Source organism: Pristis pectinata, chromosome 20 (assembly GCF_009764475.1).
Source record: "Pristis pectinata isolate sPriPec2 chromosome 20, sPriPec2.1.pri, whole genome shotgun sequence".
Classification (NCBI taxonomy): domain Eukaryota; kingdom Metazoa; phylum Chordata; class Chondrichthyes; order Rhinopristiformes; family Pristidae; genus Pristis; species Pristis pectinata.
This window is the reverse complement of record NC_067424.1, coordinates 37,036,550-37,054,103: the sequence shown is the minus strand read 5'-3', so window position 1 is coordinate 37,054,103 and position 17,554 is coordinate 37,036,550.

The window sequence follows — 17,554 nt, the reverse complement described above, 5'->3', positions numbered from 1 at the left end:
CTACCACTCACCGACACACTTGCGGCAATTCACAGTGGTCAGTTAACCTACTAACCTGCACGTCTTTGGGATGTGGGAGGAAACCACAGCAGCCGGGGGAAACCCATACGGTCACAGGGAGAATGTACAAACTCCACACAGACAGCAGCGAAGGTCAGGATTGAACCAGGGTCTCTGGAGCTGTGAGGTGGCAGCTTTACTACCTGCACTACTACTATGCTGCCCTAAAGCAAATGATGCAGCCTTCTGCAGAAAAAAAGCATATAATACATGCTTGTGAAGTATGGACTGCTGTAATGTTCTGTGTACGACACAGCTTTGCATATTATAGACATATGTTCTCTGTGTGTGTGTGTGTGTGTGTGTGTGTGTGTGTGTGTGTGTGTGTGTGTGTGTGTGTGTGTGTGTGTGGACTGCAGTGTTTTTTTTATTCACTTTTCAGTATGCAGTTATTTGTAGCTCTCTAAATGCCCTTAATAAGGGAGGTGGTAGGAAAGGTTCAGTTTATGACACAGCTGTATGGACTAACATACAGTCAAGTGTATGGCACTGACCTGTGTATTGTCAAGGCAACAGGTGTCACCAGCAAGGCCATCATTTATTGGCCTTCCCTAACTGCTGCTGGGATGTGGATGAGAAGCCACCTTCCTGAAGTTCTGCAGGTAGTGATTACGATCCCGAGTGGTTTGTGCCTGGCCGTTTCAGGGTAGCGATGGGGGGGGGGCAGAATTAAGAGTCAACCACATTGTTCTGGGTCGGGGGCCACATCTAGGTCTGATCATGAAGGACGTTTGTGAATCTAATCAGTTTTTACAACATTCTGATGATTTCATAATCAACATTATATAGACTGGAGGGCTGGGTTTCAACATAAGGAGTCGTGCATTTAAATGGACAAAGAAGTTGGAATGGAAATGCTGGGTCAAAGGTCCAGTTTCTCTGCTCTATGACTATGATTCTAAAACAGAGATGAGGAGGAATTTCTTTACTCTGTGGCTTGTACATGTTGGGAATTTTCTATCCCCTTGAGTTGTGGAAACTGCATCAGTGAACATATTGAACTGCAGGTAGGGCAGGCACGGTAGTGTAGCGGTTAGTGTAACGCTATTACAGTGCCCAGCGACCCAGGTTCAATTCCAGCCGCTGTCTGTAAGGAGTTTATACATTCTCCCCGTGTCTGCGTGGGTTTCCTCCGGGCGGTCCAGTTTCCTCCCACGTTCCAAAGACGTACAGGTTAGGAAGTTGTGGGCGTGCTATGTTGACACCGGAAGCATGGCGACACTTGCAGGTTGTCACTCTACGCAACACGCTATGCAAAAGATGCATTTCACTGTGTATTTCGATGTACATGTGACTAATAAAGATATCTTATCTTTTTGGGTCCAAAGGGGATCCAGAAATTACTGATTCAAGAATATGGATCAGCCATGAACCCATTGAATGGCAGAGCAGATTTGAGGGGACTGACGGCCCAATTCTGCCCCAATTTCGCACTGTCTAATGTTCTCAGTGTGTTTCTTTACATTCCATACTATTCATTAAGTTTCTAGCTGAACTAGAACCACTGTTAGTTAGACCCTCTGGGTCTCTTGTCCAGTAAGTTAGCCACTGCATTGGCATTGTATCCACGAGTGAATGACACAGGATCTCACATGCATAGGCGTAAGATGAGGTGTATGACACAGAGTCATACAACATGGATGAGTGCAATGTGGAATGTTCAGCATCAGCCTTCATGTGCTTATCGAGCTGCTCCTTTTGCTTCGTGGTTAGTTAGCTCCTGACTCTCCCTGGTCACTCTCTCCAACCCAGCCCTGGTATTTTCTGCGAGGGAAGCCCAAGGTATTTTCACAGGCACTACTAATGGTGGACTTCAGGCCAGTGCAGACACTGTGCTCATCCTGCAGCTGCTGTTGGCTGTGGCTTGCCAGGTTGTCTGTGTGGCACTGTCTCAGGAGAGCTATCATTGCAGCGTCCTTGAGACCGATTGATTTTCTTGCAGCAGTGTTCCTGATGCTGCAATGATTTGGCAGCCTGGCTGATGGAGACAACAGAAAGGATCGGGTGGTGGTCAGTGAGATGGTCATCAGTGCCCTGTCATGGCGAAAGGGATCCAGATATCCCAGTGGACTCTCGCCGGATGTAATCTAACAGGTTCCAGTTCCTGGATCAGGTATGTGGTCATGAGGTCTTGTGCCTGCTGCTCTGATAAAACAGAGTATGGACTATGATAAAATCATGTTCCAAACATTTTGCCAGGAGGAGGACTCCATAAGAAGCTAAGAAAACAGGAAGAGGCCATTTGGCCCCTTGGGGCTATCCAGTCATTTCATAAGATCATGGCTGATCTTTTACCTACATACCACCTCTGTGCAATAACCTCATATCCTGTGACTCCTTCAACACTTGAAAATCCGTTGTTACCGTGCCATGAATAAAGTCAGCAACTGTGTCTCCACCGTCCTCTTTGGTAGAGAATTCCGAAGATTCACCACTCTACTGGAGAAGTTTCTTCTCATCTCCACCTTGAATGTGTAATGTCCTCTTAAGACTGTTGCCCCCGGCTGTGGACACTCCAACTCAGCAGCTCCCTTAGTGTTAGCTTTCCTCCTCCCTCCTTGCCAATGCCGCCTTGCTAGGGGATTGCATGGTTTCCAACTCTGGCATTGAAGTCACCTGGCAGGATCAACATGCTTCCTTCTAGGATGTGTGTTTTTCCTCTGAAACCTTCCTCAGCCTTCATATTGTCATAGAGTTATCTATACCTTCCAGGTTGGGGCCATGGCTTGCTGGCTTCACTTCAGAATGAGCTGAAGAGTCACAAGACGTTCATCTGTTGCAATTCCAGACAACCTCCTTCTTGATGGCCAAATCCTCCCCAAGAGGACACTGACCCTCTTCCAGGAGAAGGTTCACCCAGCACCTAGTCCTTTGAGCTGGACCTCTCCTGCCTGTTGTGATCTGATTTAGCACATGTCAACATCAAAGCGTCTGGGTTCCTGGACTAAGATGGCAAAGTGACGTCCAGCTGTCGCTGTTGTCATTCTCCCTGAGGTTTTTCCATTTCAGGTCCCAAACAGCATACTGAGGAGTGAAAAGTTCCCACCTCTGACTTCCATAAGTGGGAAGGTTGCTGCAAACCAGCTACAAGGCAAGGTTCTGATCCAGTGGCAAGGGTGTCCAAGACTAGTCTCTAGTTACCAGGCCCCGCTACATGGGTATCAACACAAACAGGCAGACACACACACATATACACCACACACACACACACACACGCACACGCACACGCACATGCACGCACACACACACACACACACACACACACACAACATACACGGAGACACACACCTGTGTAGTGGCTGTCAGTGTATTCACACTCACACACACTGGTGGGTCCAGGTCTCCTGCCTCTTCCTCATTTTCACTCCAGCTCCTCTTGACCTGTTTAACCCTTGATCTGACCCGTCGTTGAAGCTCTTCCCCTTCAGTGACTCCCCACCCTCCCACCCTCCCTCAGATCCCTTCTGTTGCACCCTAGCCCCTCTCTCTTGCACCTCTTTTCTTCTCTGCACGAGGTTTCCCTCCTAATCTCTCTCCCCGGCCCCCTGCTCTTCACCCTTTTCCCACCTGCATAACCCTGCCCCAGGTCTTCATACAGCCATAGAGTTATACAGCATGGAAACAGGATTTTTTGCCTAACTCGTCCATATCGACCAAGGTGTCTTCCTGAGCTAGTCCCATTTGCATGCATTTGGATCACATCTGTCTAAATCTTTCCTGTCCACGTACCTGTCCAGATGTCTTTTAAATGTTGTAATTGTACCCTCCTCTACCACTTCATCTGGCAGCTCGCTCTATATACCCACCACCCTCTGTGTGAAAAAATTTCCTCTTAGATCCGCTTCAAGTCTTTCCCCTCACCCCTTAAACCTATGCCCTCCAGTTTTAGACTCCCCTATCCTGAGAAAATGACTGTGACCATCCACCTTATCTATGCCCCACATAACTTTATAAATCTCTATAAGGTCATCCCTCAGCCTCCTTCAGTCCAGGGACAACAGCCCCAACCTATCCAGTCTCTCCTTATAACTCAAGCTCTCCTGTCCCAGCAACATCTTTGTGAATCTTTTCTGCATCCTGTCTTCATGACATCCTTCCCATAGAATGGCGACCAGGACTGCACAGAATATTCTAGGTCCAGTCTCACCAATATCTTGTATAGCTGTAACATGACATTCCAAGTCTTCCACTCAGTGCCCTGATCAATGAAGGCCTTCTTTGGTGACCTTCTTCACCATTCTGTCAACCTGTCTCACCACTTTCATGAAACTGTGTACCCTTGGGTCTCTGTTCTGCAGCACCTCCCCAGGCCCTGCCATTCATTGTGAATGTCCTGTCCTGGTTTAACATCCCAAAATTCATCACTTCACACTTGTTTGAGTTAAATTCCATGTGTAGTCTCACTATAACCTGCCTCCCTTACTCTCCAACCCTGAGACATGCCCAGTCACCGTGACGTTCCCTCAATGACAAATCAGGCCAGCAGAGGGCTCACGTCAGCAGGCAGACTCGGCGAAGGCCACCGTGGGCACCACTGCAGGCAGAGGGTGGGCCTGGGGAACCCTACCCTCTCAACACTCTCCCCCTTCATTCACTCCAAGCCCTCACACACCCTTTCCCATTTTTCTCTCAGTTCCCCAGTTCTCCTTCCCACCGCAGCCCACTCTGCTTGCCACTTTCCAGCTAAAGCTGTTCAATCTGCGTCAACAGCACGGAAGCAAGCCCTTCGGCCCAACTCGTCCATGCCGACCAAGGTGTATTCTTGAGCTGGTCCCATTTGCCTGCATTTGGCCCATATCCTTCTAAACCTTTCCTACCCATGTACCTGTCCAAACATCTCCCAAACGTTGTAGTTGTTCCCACCTCTACCACTTCCTCTGGCAGCTCGTACCATGTACCCACCACCCTCTGTGTGAAGAACATGCCTTTTAGGTCACCTTTAAATCTCTTCCCTTTCACTTTACAACAATGCCCTCTGGTTTTTGACTCCCCTACCCTGGAAAAAAGACTGCAACCATCTATGACTATCTATGACGCTCATGATTTTACAAACCTCTATAAGGTCACCCCTCAGCCTCCTTCACTCCAGGGAAAATACTCCCAGCATATCCAGTCTCTCCAAGCCCTCCATCCCATCACAATCAATGATACGTCTCTGCAAACTCCCCCAAATCCACTGAAGGATAAATAAACCAACATCAGTGCCCCCTCCCAGTTACACTCAGTCTGCTATGTTATTCACATGCCCAACACCCAGAATCCTCAAACCCTCTCTATTCCAAGTGCCATCAAGGCAAGAGATTACCAGCTGGACAGGTGAAACAATTTGAGAATGTCCGCAATGCCTCTTTGTAACTGTATAATGTTCCCACTGAGTCTCTGGCCCATGACTGCTCAAAATACAGAAGGAGCACTCAGGATGGGAATGAGAACCTCACAGAAGCCCGGCCTGAACAGCAGGAGAAGTGCACCACCTCCCTAACTACCTATCTGCCCCTCAAGGACAACCTGCCTCACCTGTGGCAGAGTCAGCAAGTCCCACTTTTGCTCTACCAAACTTGAAAAAAAGGACTTCAGAAGCAAGTCCTCCTCAAACTCATCTGAGGAGAACAAGAAGGTCGAATGCATAGCACCGAGAGGGTGACAGGGTGTAGCATCACTCAGGATGGAATCTGAACATCCAGGGATATTCAGTATTTAGAAGGACAGGAAAAAAGAGGAAAGAGCTGGAGTAGTGTTTTCAGTAATATAGGAAATTAATACAATAGTGAGGAAGGATCTCACCTCAGAGAATTGGTGGTGTTGTTGATAGTGCAGAGGGTAGTCAGGCTACAGAATGAATTTGATCAGCTAGTAAACTGGGCAGAGCAATGGCCAAAGAAACTTAATCCCAGTAAGTGGGAAGTTGTCCATTTTGAGAGGTCTAATAAAGGTAGGACATACACAGTGAATGGTGGGGCTCTAGGGAGTGTTAAGGAACAAAGGGACCTTCGTCTACAAGTCCATTGATCCCTGAAAATGTTGGCACAGGTAGAGGAGATGGTGAAGAAACAGTTGCTTACCTTCAGACAGTCAATGAGTCAGACAACATGGAAACAGGCCCTTTGGCCCAACTCATCCATGTCAACTGTGTTGCCCAGCGAGTTAGTCTCATCTGCTCGCATTTGGCCCATAGCCCTCTAAACCACTTCTATCCATGTACTCACCAGGATGGCTTTTAAATGTTGGTAACGTGCCTGCCTCAACTACTATTTCTGGCAGTTCATTCCAAATACGCACCACCCTTTGCGTGAAGAAGCTACACCTGATGTCCCTTTTAAATCTCTCGCCTCTGATCTTAAATCTATGCCCTCTTGTTTTTAGCACTCCCTCCCTGGAAAAAAGATTATGTCCTTTCACCCTCTCTATGCCCCTCTATCAGGTCACCTCTCAATCTCCTACGTTCCAGGGAATAAAGTCCCAGTCTATGCAACCTCTCCTTGTAACTCAGGCCCTCAAGTCCAGGCAACACCATGGTAAATCTTTTCTGAACTCCTTCTAGTTTAATAACATCTTTCCCATAACAGGCTGACCAAAACTGTTCACAATACTCCAAGCGCAGCCTCACCAACATCATATACAACTGCAACATATCTTCCCAACACCTATACTCAATGCCCTGACCAATGAAGGCCAGTATGCCAAATGCCTTCTTCACCTCCCTATCTACCTATGAAGCTGCTTTCAGTGAACTATGCACTTGCACTCCTCAGGGCCCAAGCATTCACTGTATTACTCCTACCCTGGTTTGATCTCTCAAAATGCAGTACCTCACATTTACCTCAGTGCACATAACTAGCTGATCAAGATCCCCCTGTAATAACCTTCTACACATTCTACAACACCACCTAATTTAGTGTCATCTGCAAACTTACGAACCGTGCCTTGTATATTCATATCCAAATCGTTTATGTAACAAAGGTCCTAGCATCGACCTCTGCGGGACTGGACACAGGCCTCCAGTCCGAGAAACAACCCTCGACCATCACCCTCTGCTTCCTACCACTGAGCCAATTATGAATCCAATCAGTTATCTCCCCCTGGATCCCATGCGATTCAACCTTCCAGATTAGCCTGCCATGAGGCACCTTGTCAAAGGCCTTGCTAAAGTCCATATAGAAAACATGCACTGCCCTGCCCTCATCTACCCTCTTGGCTACCTCCTCTAAGAACTTCGAGATTGGTCAGACATGACATCCCATGCACAAAGCCACGTTGTCTGCCCCAAACCAGATCCTATCCCTCCAAATGCTGGTAGATCCTGTCCCTCAGCAATCTACCCACCACCGATGTCAGACTCACTAGCCTGTGGTTTCCTGACTTGTCCCTGCTACCCTGTTTAAACAATGGTACCACATTAGCCACTCTCTAGTCCTCTGGAACCAATTTACAAAATCAAATATTGATCAGCTGCTAAATTGGGCAGAGCAACAAAAGAAGGAATTTAATCCCAATAAGTGGGAGGTGATATACTTTGGGAGGGCTAACAAGGGTAAGACGTATACCATGAATGGTAGAGCCCTAGGGAATGTTAAGGAACAAAGGGACCTTTGTCTATAAGCCCATTGATCCCTGAACATGACAGCACAGGTAACAAGGATGGTGAAGAAACAGTTACTTGCCTTCATTACCATGAAGATCATGGTGGAACTTCATAAAACTTTGGTACAGCCACAGCTGTAGTATTGTGGGCAGTTGTAGTCACTGCACTATAGCAAGGACATGATTGCACAGGAGCTTCACCAGGACGTTGCCTGGGATGGAACATTTCAGTTATGAGGAGATACCGGAGAGGCTGGCTGGGTTTGTTTTCTTTAGAGTAGAGGTGGCTGAGGGGGACCTGATGGAGATGGAAAACTTAACCAGCGGTGTAGATCAGGTAAATAGTCAGAAAATTATCCACATAACAGAAGTGCCTATAGCCAGACAGCATAAGCCAGAGAGGTAAAAGGTTGGAAGGGGATCCTCGGAAGAATTTATTCTGGAATCTGGAATGCACTGCCAGGGGGTGTGGTGGAGGCAGGTGGTCTTGCAACAGTTAGCATGCTCTAGATGAGCACTTAGATCACCAGGGCAGAAAAGGCTATGGACCAAGTGCTGGTAAGTGGGATTAGTGTAGATAGGTACTTGACAGTGTTGTGGTACATGGAGGCCTTGAGGGCCCATTGCCATGCTATATGACCCCATAACTCTACGGCTGTAATCCTGATATGGAATATACATGAGTGAAGCTAAGAAACACCAAGGGGCAGAAAACATTAGTGGAACCCCGAGCAGTCGTTGTAAAGTAGGGGCTGGCATGAAACAAAAGATTAGAGTGCGTGCAATCACGTATACTTGTACTGATGGGTAATTTTAAACTATATATAGATTGAACAAACCAAATTAGCAATAATACTCTAGAGGAAGAATTCCATAAGTGCATTTGCAATGCTTTTTTATAACCAATACACCGAGGAGCCAATTAGAGAGCGCACCATCCTACACTAGGTTTTGTTTAATGAGAAAAGATTAATTAACAGTCTTGTTGTGTGGGGCTCCCTGGGGAAGAGCAACCATAACGTGATAGAATTCTTCCATAAGATGGAAAATAGAACAAACCGATTCCAGGACTAAGGTCATTGATTTAAGTAAAGGAAACTATGACGATATGTGGTGCCGGTTAGCTGTGATAGATCTGGGAATGACACTTAAAAGGGTTGGTGGTGGAAACTACAACAGTTCACTCCCATTACGCATGAAAATAAAACAGGAGAGGTGGCTTAACTACTGTTCACAAAAGAAATTGGGAACAGGATCAGATCCAAGGATGAAATTTTTGAGCAACAAGCAATCTGCTGGAGGAACTCTGCAGGTCGAGCAGCATCTGTTGGGGAAAAGGAATTGTCGACGTTTTGGGTCGAAACCCTGCATCAGGAATCATGAAATATTTTAAATGGCCAGAAAAATGAGCAAACCTGAGGACTAGGGGCAGTTTAGAACTTGGAAAAGGATTAGTCATAGATTAAGAAGTAGAAAATAGAGTATGCAAGTAAACTTGCAGAGAACATGTAAACTGACAGGAAAAGCTTCTGTAGATGTGTGAAATGAATTGGGATAATTTAGAATAGCGGATCAAGAAAATATTTACCTTGGGTCTGTCTTTACCAAGGAGGATACTAATAACCTCCCAGAAATGTTGGGGAACATGGGATCGAGTGAGAGAGAGGAACTGAATGAAATCAGTATAACTCGGGAAATAGTGTCAGGATTGAAGGCCGATAAATCCCCAGAGCCCAGTAGTCTGCATCCCAGAGTACTCAAGGAAATGGTTCCAGAAATAATTGATGTAGTTCTGGTAACTTTCCAGGGTTCTATAGACTCTGGGACAGTTCCAACGGGTTGGAGGGTCGATAATGTAATCCCACTATTTAAAGAAAAGGAGATAGAGAGAAAACTAATCTGGACCAGTTAGCCTGCCATTGGCAATGGGGAAATTACCAGCATCCATTATAAAAGATGTAACAGCAGAACACTTGGAAAACAGTGATGGGAGCAGAGTAAATCAATGGGGATTTATGAAAGAGAAATCATACTTTTTTTGAGGATGTAACTAGCAGAATAGATGAGCAAGAAGCAGTGGATGTGGTATATTTGGACTTTCAGAAATCTTTTGATTAGGTCCCTGAAGACATTATATACAAAATTAAAGTACATGGGCGTGGAGATAATGTACTGACCTGGATTGAGCTCCAATTGGCAAACAGGAAACAAAATGCAGGAATAAACCAGCCTTTTGCCAAGCAGAAAGCAGTGACCACAGGGATCGGTGCTGGGACCCAAGCTGGTCACAGATGAGGGAATTAAATATAATATATTCAAGCTTGCAGGTGACACAAAACTGAGAGTTGTGAGGAGGTTGCAAAAAAGCTCCATTGTGAATTGAGCTGGACAAATGCATGACAGATGCAGTTTAAAGATGACAAATGTGAATCTATCCACTCTCGTGGCAATAACAAGAAAGCAGATCACTATCTGAATGGTGGTAGGTTGGGAAAAGGGGAGGTGTAACGAGATCTGGTGCCCTTCTGTACCAGTCCCTGATAGTAAGCATGTAGGTGCTACAGGCAGTTAAGGCAAGTGATTTGCTGGCCCTCATAATGAGAGATTTTGAGTATAGGAGCAGGAGTATCTTGCTGCAATTGTATAGGACTGGGTGAGAACACACCTTGAGTATCCTGGACAGTTTTTCTCTCCTTATCCAACAATGTTCTTGCTATGGAGATAGTACAGCAAAGGTCCACAAATCTGATTCCTGGAATGGCGGGACTGATGCATCAATTAGGCTTATGATCACCACAGTTCAGAAGAATAAGAGGAGGTCTCATAGAAACCAATTTGAACAGGACTGGACAAACCTGTTGCAGGAAGGTGTTTCCAAAGGTTGGGGAGTCCAGGGCAAAGAGAGACCATCTAAGAATAAGGGATAAACCATGCAGAACTGGGCAGAGAAATTTCTTCACCCAGAGAGTCACGAATCTGTGGAATTATTGACCACAGTCAATAGCTGAATAAGTATCATGAAATACATTCGAGAGTCAGATATAGTTGGTTTGTTGAAGGGACCAAGGTTTATAGGGCAAGAACAGGGTACTGAATGTGAGTGATAAGCCATGATCATGTTGAATTCAGATCTTACTGTTCAGAAAATCCCATGATATTGAAAAAGGCAAGAGAGGAGATTGCTGGGGCCTTGACAGAGATCTTTGTATCCTCTTTAGCCACAGGCAAGGTCCCTGAAGACTGGAGAATAACTAATTTTGCTCCTCTGTATAGGAAGGACAATAGAAACAAAGCATGATATTATAGGCTGGTGAGCCTTATTTCACTGGTTGGGAAATTGCTGGAGAAGATTCTCAGTAGTAGGACCTACTCACATCTGGAAAAGCATAGACTTATTGGGGATGCTTAGCATGGCTTTGTTCAGGAGAGGTCACGTCTTACAAACTTGATTGAGTTTTTTAGTGAAGGCGACAAAGATGATTGATGAGGGTCCGGCAGTTGATGATGCATTCATGGTGGACTGATCCAGAAGATTAAGGCACATCTGATCCATGGATGTTTGGTAGATTGGATCCAAAATTGGGTTGGCCACAGAAGACAGAAGTAGTAGTGGAGAGGCGTTATTCTGAAAGTTTGGGCACCCCTGGCCAAAATTTCTGTTACTATGAATAGTTAAGTGAGTAGAAGGTGAACTGATCTCCAAAAGTCATAAAGTTAAAGATGAAACATTCTTTTCAACATTTTAAGCAAGATTAATGTATTATTTTTGTTTTGTACAATTTTAGAGTGAAAAGAAGAAAGGAACACCATGCAAAAGTGTGGGCACCCCAAGAGATTTGAGCTCTCAGATAACTTTTACCAAGGTCTCAGACCTTCATTAGCTTGTTAGGGCTATGGATTGTTCACAGTCATCATTAGGAAAGGCCAGGTGATGCAAATTTCAAAGGTTTATAAATACCCTGACTCCTCAAACTTTGTCCCAACAATCAGCAGTCATGGGCTCCTCTAAGCAGCTGCCTCGCACTCTGAAAATTAAAATAAATGATGCCCACAAAACAGGAGAAGGCTATAAGAAGATAGCAAAGCAGTTTCAGGTAGCTGTTTCCTCAGTTTGTAATGTAATTAAGAAAAGGCAGTTAACAGGAACGGTGGAGGTCAAGTTGAGGTCTGGAAGACCAAGAAAATTTTCCAAGAGAACAGCTCATAGGATTGCTAGAAAGGTAAATCAAAACCACCATTTGACTGCAAAAGACCTTCAGGAAGATTTTGCGGACTCTGGAGTGATGGTGCACTGTTCTACTGTGCAGCGACATCTGCATAAACATGAGCTTCATGGACGAGTCATCAGAAGAAAACCTTTCCTGCGTCCTCACCACAAAATTCAGCATCAGAAGTTTGAAGAAGAACATCTAAACAAGCTTGATGCATTTTGGAAACAAGTCCTGTGGACTCATGAAGTTAAAATAGAACTTCTTGGCTGCAATGAGCAAAGGTATGTTTGGAGAAAAAAGGGTGCAGAATTTCATGAACATCTCTCCAGCTGTTAAGCATGGGGGTGGATCGATCATGCTTTGGGCTTGTGTTGCAGCCAGTGGTACAGAGAACATTTCACTGGTAGAGGGAAGAACTAATTCAATTAAGTACCAGCAAATTGTGGAAGCAAACATCACACCATCTGTAAAAGAGCTGAAGATGAAAAGAGGATGGCTTCTACAACAGGATAACAATCCTAAACACACGTCAAAATCCACAATGGACTACCTCAAGAGGCACAAGTTGAAGGTTTTGCCATGGCCCTCACAGTCCCCTGACCAAACATCATTGCAAATCTGTGCATAGACCTCAAAAGAGCAGTGCATGCAACACGGCCCAAGAATCTCACAGAAATAGAAGCCTTTTGCAAGGAAGAATGGGCGAAAATCCCCCAAACAAGAATTGAAAGACTCTTAGCTGCCTACAGAAAGCGTTTACAAGCTGTGATACTTGCCAAACAGGGTGTTGCTAAGTACTGACCATGCAGGGTGCCCAAACTTTTGCATCGGCCCTTTTCTTTTTTTGTTATTTTGAAACTGTAAAAGATGGAAATAAAAAAGTAATCTTGCTTAAAATATTAAAGAAATGTGTCATCTTTAACTTTATACCTTTTGGAAATCAGGTGATCTTTTACTCACTTAGCTATTCACAGTAAAAGAAATTTTGACCAGGGGTGCCCAAACTTTTGCATGCCACTGTATGTGTATATATAGATATAGAATTCACCAGGATGTAGAGGGTGAATTCCTCAATACTCTTAAACAGTAATTGAAGAGCCTTGACCTGAAGCAACCTTTTGCAGAGGGTAGTGAGCCTTTGGAATTCTCCACCCTGAAGGATTGAGGAGGCTGGAGAACTGGAGGCATTTAAAGAGGCAGTATATAATTTTTTGAAAGATCAGGGAATTGGGGGCTATGGGAACCATGACCATATTGAATGGTGGGGCAGGCTTGAGGGGCCAAGTGGCCTACTCCTGCTCCTATTTTCTTGTGTTCTTGAAATGGACCAAATGCTGGAACTGGGATTAGGCTGGAGGGCTTTTTCTCTGCCAGCAGTGATGGGGTGAACGGCCTCCTTTTGTGCTGATAGTTTTCTTTGTGATTTACTGATTCAGCTGCAGGCTTACAAAATTTATCTTTGAATTTACAGAGAACGTTATTTAACTGTCACGTCTACAATAAAGAAGCAGGTCACTCCCCAGGACACACCGAACAGCCCATTGATACCTCACGGACAAACACACGGCTTGATGCTGCTGATTGTCTCTGTCATTGCCACGTTAAAAGGGCGGCACGGTGGCACAGCTAGTAGAGCTGCTACCTCACAACGCCAGAGACCCAGGTTCAATCTTGACACCGGGAGCTGTCTGTGTGTGACCGTGTGGGTTTCCCCTGGGTGCTCCGGTTTCCTCCCACATCCCGAAAGGCATGCCGGTTGGTAGATTAATTGGCCGCTATAAATCGCCCCTAGGACGTAGGTGGGTGGTAGAATCTGGGGAGTTGATGGGAGTGTGGGGAGAATAAACAATAAGATTAGTGTAGAATGGGTGGTTGATGGCCAGTGGGCACTCAATGGGCCGAAGGCCTGTTCTCTGCTGTATTTCACTATAACTGTGACCAAAAAGTGTGGCAATGACACCGAGAGATTTCAGTTTATTAACTTTCCTGTTACTTGATCACTGGGCAATTGTTCACCGGAAGTCTTTACATCTACATATCCAAGAAGCCATCATGTACCACCTGGGACTGAGAGAGAACAAAACTAGTACTTTCTCACCAGATGGAACCCTACCAGTAACCTGACACCTGGGGTCTGACTGCTCAGAAACCCAGTACCCGTTAAACTTCATCAGATCTGATTTCTCTTTCCACAATTATTGCTGAATTTTTCTGGCACTTTCTCTTTTTTTGTTTCAGATCTAATTTAGATTTTTAACTTCAAGGTCTACCCAAGACCGATGATACACCAAAAATGAAAAAACTGCAAACACTGGCACTCTGAAATAAAAACAGAAAAAGCTAGAAGAGGAACAATTAACGTTTCAGGTTGAAGGCCCTTCGTCAGAACTGAGAAAGACGGAAAGCAATGGAGACGCAAAAGAATGCAGGTGCTGTAATCTGGAGTAACATACAATCTGCTGGAAGAGCTCAGCAGGTCAAGTAGCAGCTGTGGGAGGAAAGGAACTGTTGACGTTTGGGTTGAAACACTGCATCAGGATGCAGACGGTATCTCCACCAAATTCTTAAAATTTGGCAGTGAAGAGGTTCACTCACAAATCCATAGCCTCATCGCCCACTTGCGGGAAGAGAAGTGTACACCAGAGGATCTCAGAGATGCCACGAACATGACCACCTTCGAGAAAGGGGACAGGTCCAACTGCCATAACTACAGAGGGCTCTCCCTGCTGTCTGCCACAGCCAAAGTTCTTACCAGGGTCCTCCTCAGCCTCCTCCTCATTGTGATTGAAGGACTGTTCTCCAAATCACACTACGGATTCCTTCCAAACAGAGGCACAGTGGGCATTACATTCACCTCACCAAAACTTCAAGAATAAAGCCAGCACCAACACCAGCCACTTTGCAGGGCCTTTTCTCGACCTTACCAAAGCCTAGAACTCAATCAATCGGGGGGGACTGTGGAGCACACTCCTCTGTTTCGGCTGCCCACAGAAATTCATCTCTGTCTTATATTTGCTCCTTCACGACACGCAAGCCAGAACACTAACCAACAGGTCGGCAACAGTAGCAGTAGGGCCCCTGGGAGTTCTGATGGAGCATCTCAGGCCTAAACTGTCAATTCTGTTTCTCCTTCCACAGATGCTGCCTGACCTGCTGAGTGTTTCCAGCGTTGTCTGTTTTTGTTTCAGGAAAGTGTAATTAAGAATAGCCAGTTGACAACTTCCTATGGGAAATGCCGTGTCTTTGCCTGTGAACATTTTTATTTTACAAGATCTACATTTGATAACCTAACTACCTCTGACACACTAGTGACAAGGAGAAAAGGTAGCCCAAGTTCTCTAGACTCACTCTGATCTTTTGGTAAGATCACCCAGGAAGAGGAGAACAGCTTGTGCTGAGTGACAGATGTGGCCCTAAAGGGAGATACTGGTGTGTGTGAAGGTACGACAGGTTACCTGTGAGGAAACGGGCTTGTAGGATTGTATTATAAATTGCGCTGAAGGACATGTCTTTGGAAATGACACAGTTATTTAAAAGCAGCAGCGAGGAAAGAGATACTCAAGAGTCACAAGTGGCGCAACTAGTAGAACTGCTGCCTCACAGCTCCAACGACCTCGGTTCAATCCTAACCTCAGAGCCTACTGACATGGTGTCATGACAACAACCTTTCCCTCAATGTCAGCAAAACGAAAGAGCTGGTCATTGACCTCAGGAAGGTGGGCGGTGCACACACTCCTGTTTACGTCAACGGTGCTGAGGTCAACAGGGTTGAAAGCTTCAAGTTCCTAGGAGTGAACATCACCAGTAGTATGTCCTGGTCCAATCATGTAGACACCATGGCCAAGAAAGCTCACCAGCGTCTCTACTTCCTCAGGAGTTTAAAGAAATTTGGCATGTCCCCTTTGACCTTCACCAATTTTTATTGATGCACCATAGAAAGCATCCTATCTGGATGCATCACAGCTTCGTACGGCAACTGCTCTGCCCAGGACCGCATGAAACTGCAGAGAGTTCTGGACACAGCCCAGCACATCACAGACACCAGCCTCCCCTCCATGGACTTTGTCCACACTTCTCGCTGCCTCAGTAAAGTAGCCAACATAATCAAAGACCTCACCCACGCCGAATATTCTCTCTTCTCCCACCTCCCATCAGGCAGAAGATACAAAGGCCTGAAAGCACATACTACCAGGCTCAAGGACAGCTTCTATTTCACTGTTATAAGACAATTGAATGACCTCACAATCTACCTCATTATGGCCTTGCACCTTATTGTCTGCTCACACTGCAGTTCCTCTGAACAGACTGAGCTTGCTATGGAGCAAGATCTTCAGTGCCATGGGCGGCTGGTAAATTCATACCACAGAACTAGCAGGCAGTGACCTTCTCCAAGGTCTTCTGTAACTGTAACACTTTATTCTGCATTCTGTTATTACTTTCCCTTGTACTACCTCAATGAACTATTGTAATGAAATGATCGGTATGGATGGCATGCAAAACAAAGTTTTTCACTGTACCTCAGTGCATGTGACAATAATAAACCAATTATTATGCAAATATGTGCTGGCAGTGTGGAGTTTGCATGTTCTCCCTGTGACTGTGTGGGTTTTCTCTGAGTGCTCCGGTTTCTTCCTACATCCCAAAGATGTGCAGGTTGGTAGATTAACTGCCTGTTGTAAGTTGCCCCTGGTGTGTAGATGAGTGGTAGAATCTCAGAATCAGAATCAGGTTTACCATCACTGACATATGTCGTGAAATTTGTTTTGCAGCAGCAGTATAGTGCAAGACATAAAGACATAAAAATTACTATAAGTTACAAAAATAAATAAATGGTGCAGAAGAAGAATAACAAGGTATTGTTCATGGGTTCATGTTCAGAAATCTGATGGTGGAGGGGAAGAAATCTGGGGAGGAGTTGATGAGAGTGTGGGGAGAATAAAAAAGGGATTAGTATAAGTGGGTGCTTGATGGTCAGCACTGACACGGTGGGCCGAAGGGCCTGTTTCCATGCTGTATGATTCAATGAATTCAAGTTTACCAACAGCCGTGGAACTTGAACTCGTCTCTGAATTGCTGCTCCAGTGACTTACCCAAATGTGCCTCATGGATGGTCGGAAGGGTCTGCAGAGTCCTATCACACAGTACCCAGACTCTGGTACCTGCCCTTATTAAATTTTAAATTTTATTTACAGCGTGGTAACAGGGCCTTCCGGCCTAACGAGTCTGCGCCGCCCATTTTAAACCCAATTAGCCTACCCGTATGTCTTTGCAATGTGGGAGGAAACCGGAGCACCCGGAGGAAACCCACGCAGACACGGGAGAATGTACAAATTCCTTACAGACAGCGACGGGAATCGAACCCCGATCGCTGGCGCTGTAGTAGCATCGCGCTTGAGGCCAACTTTTTATATGTCAAGCCCTACTGATTGGTCAACAGTAGGATGTCCTGGTGTATGATTCCCAAAGGGTTAGCAAGTAATTAGGAAAGTAACATAATTTCAATGGTTATTACTATGGGAAGTTTTGTTCTATTAATATAAGGTATTGGTGGGACCACATCTGAAGTACCATGTACTGTATTGGACTTCCTGTCTAACAGGGAATTGGATGCAATTCAGAGAAGATTTTCTACACTGGATTTACTACTCACAAAAAAGTAGTTTTATGAGGAAAAAATTGGATAAACTAAGCTTGTATTTGCT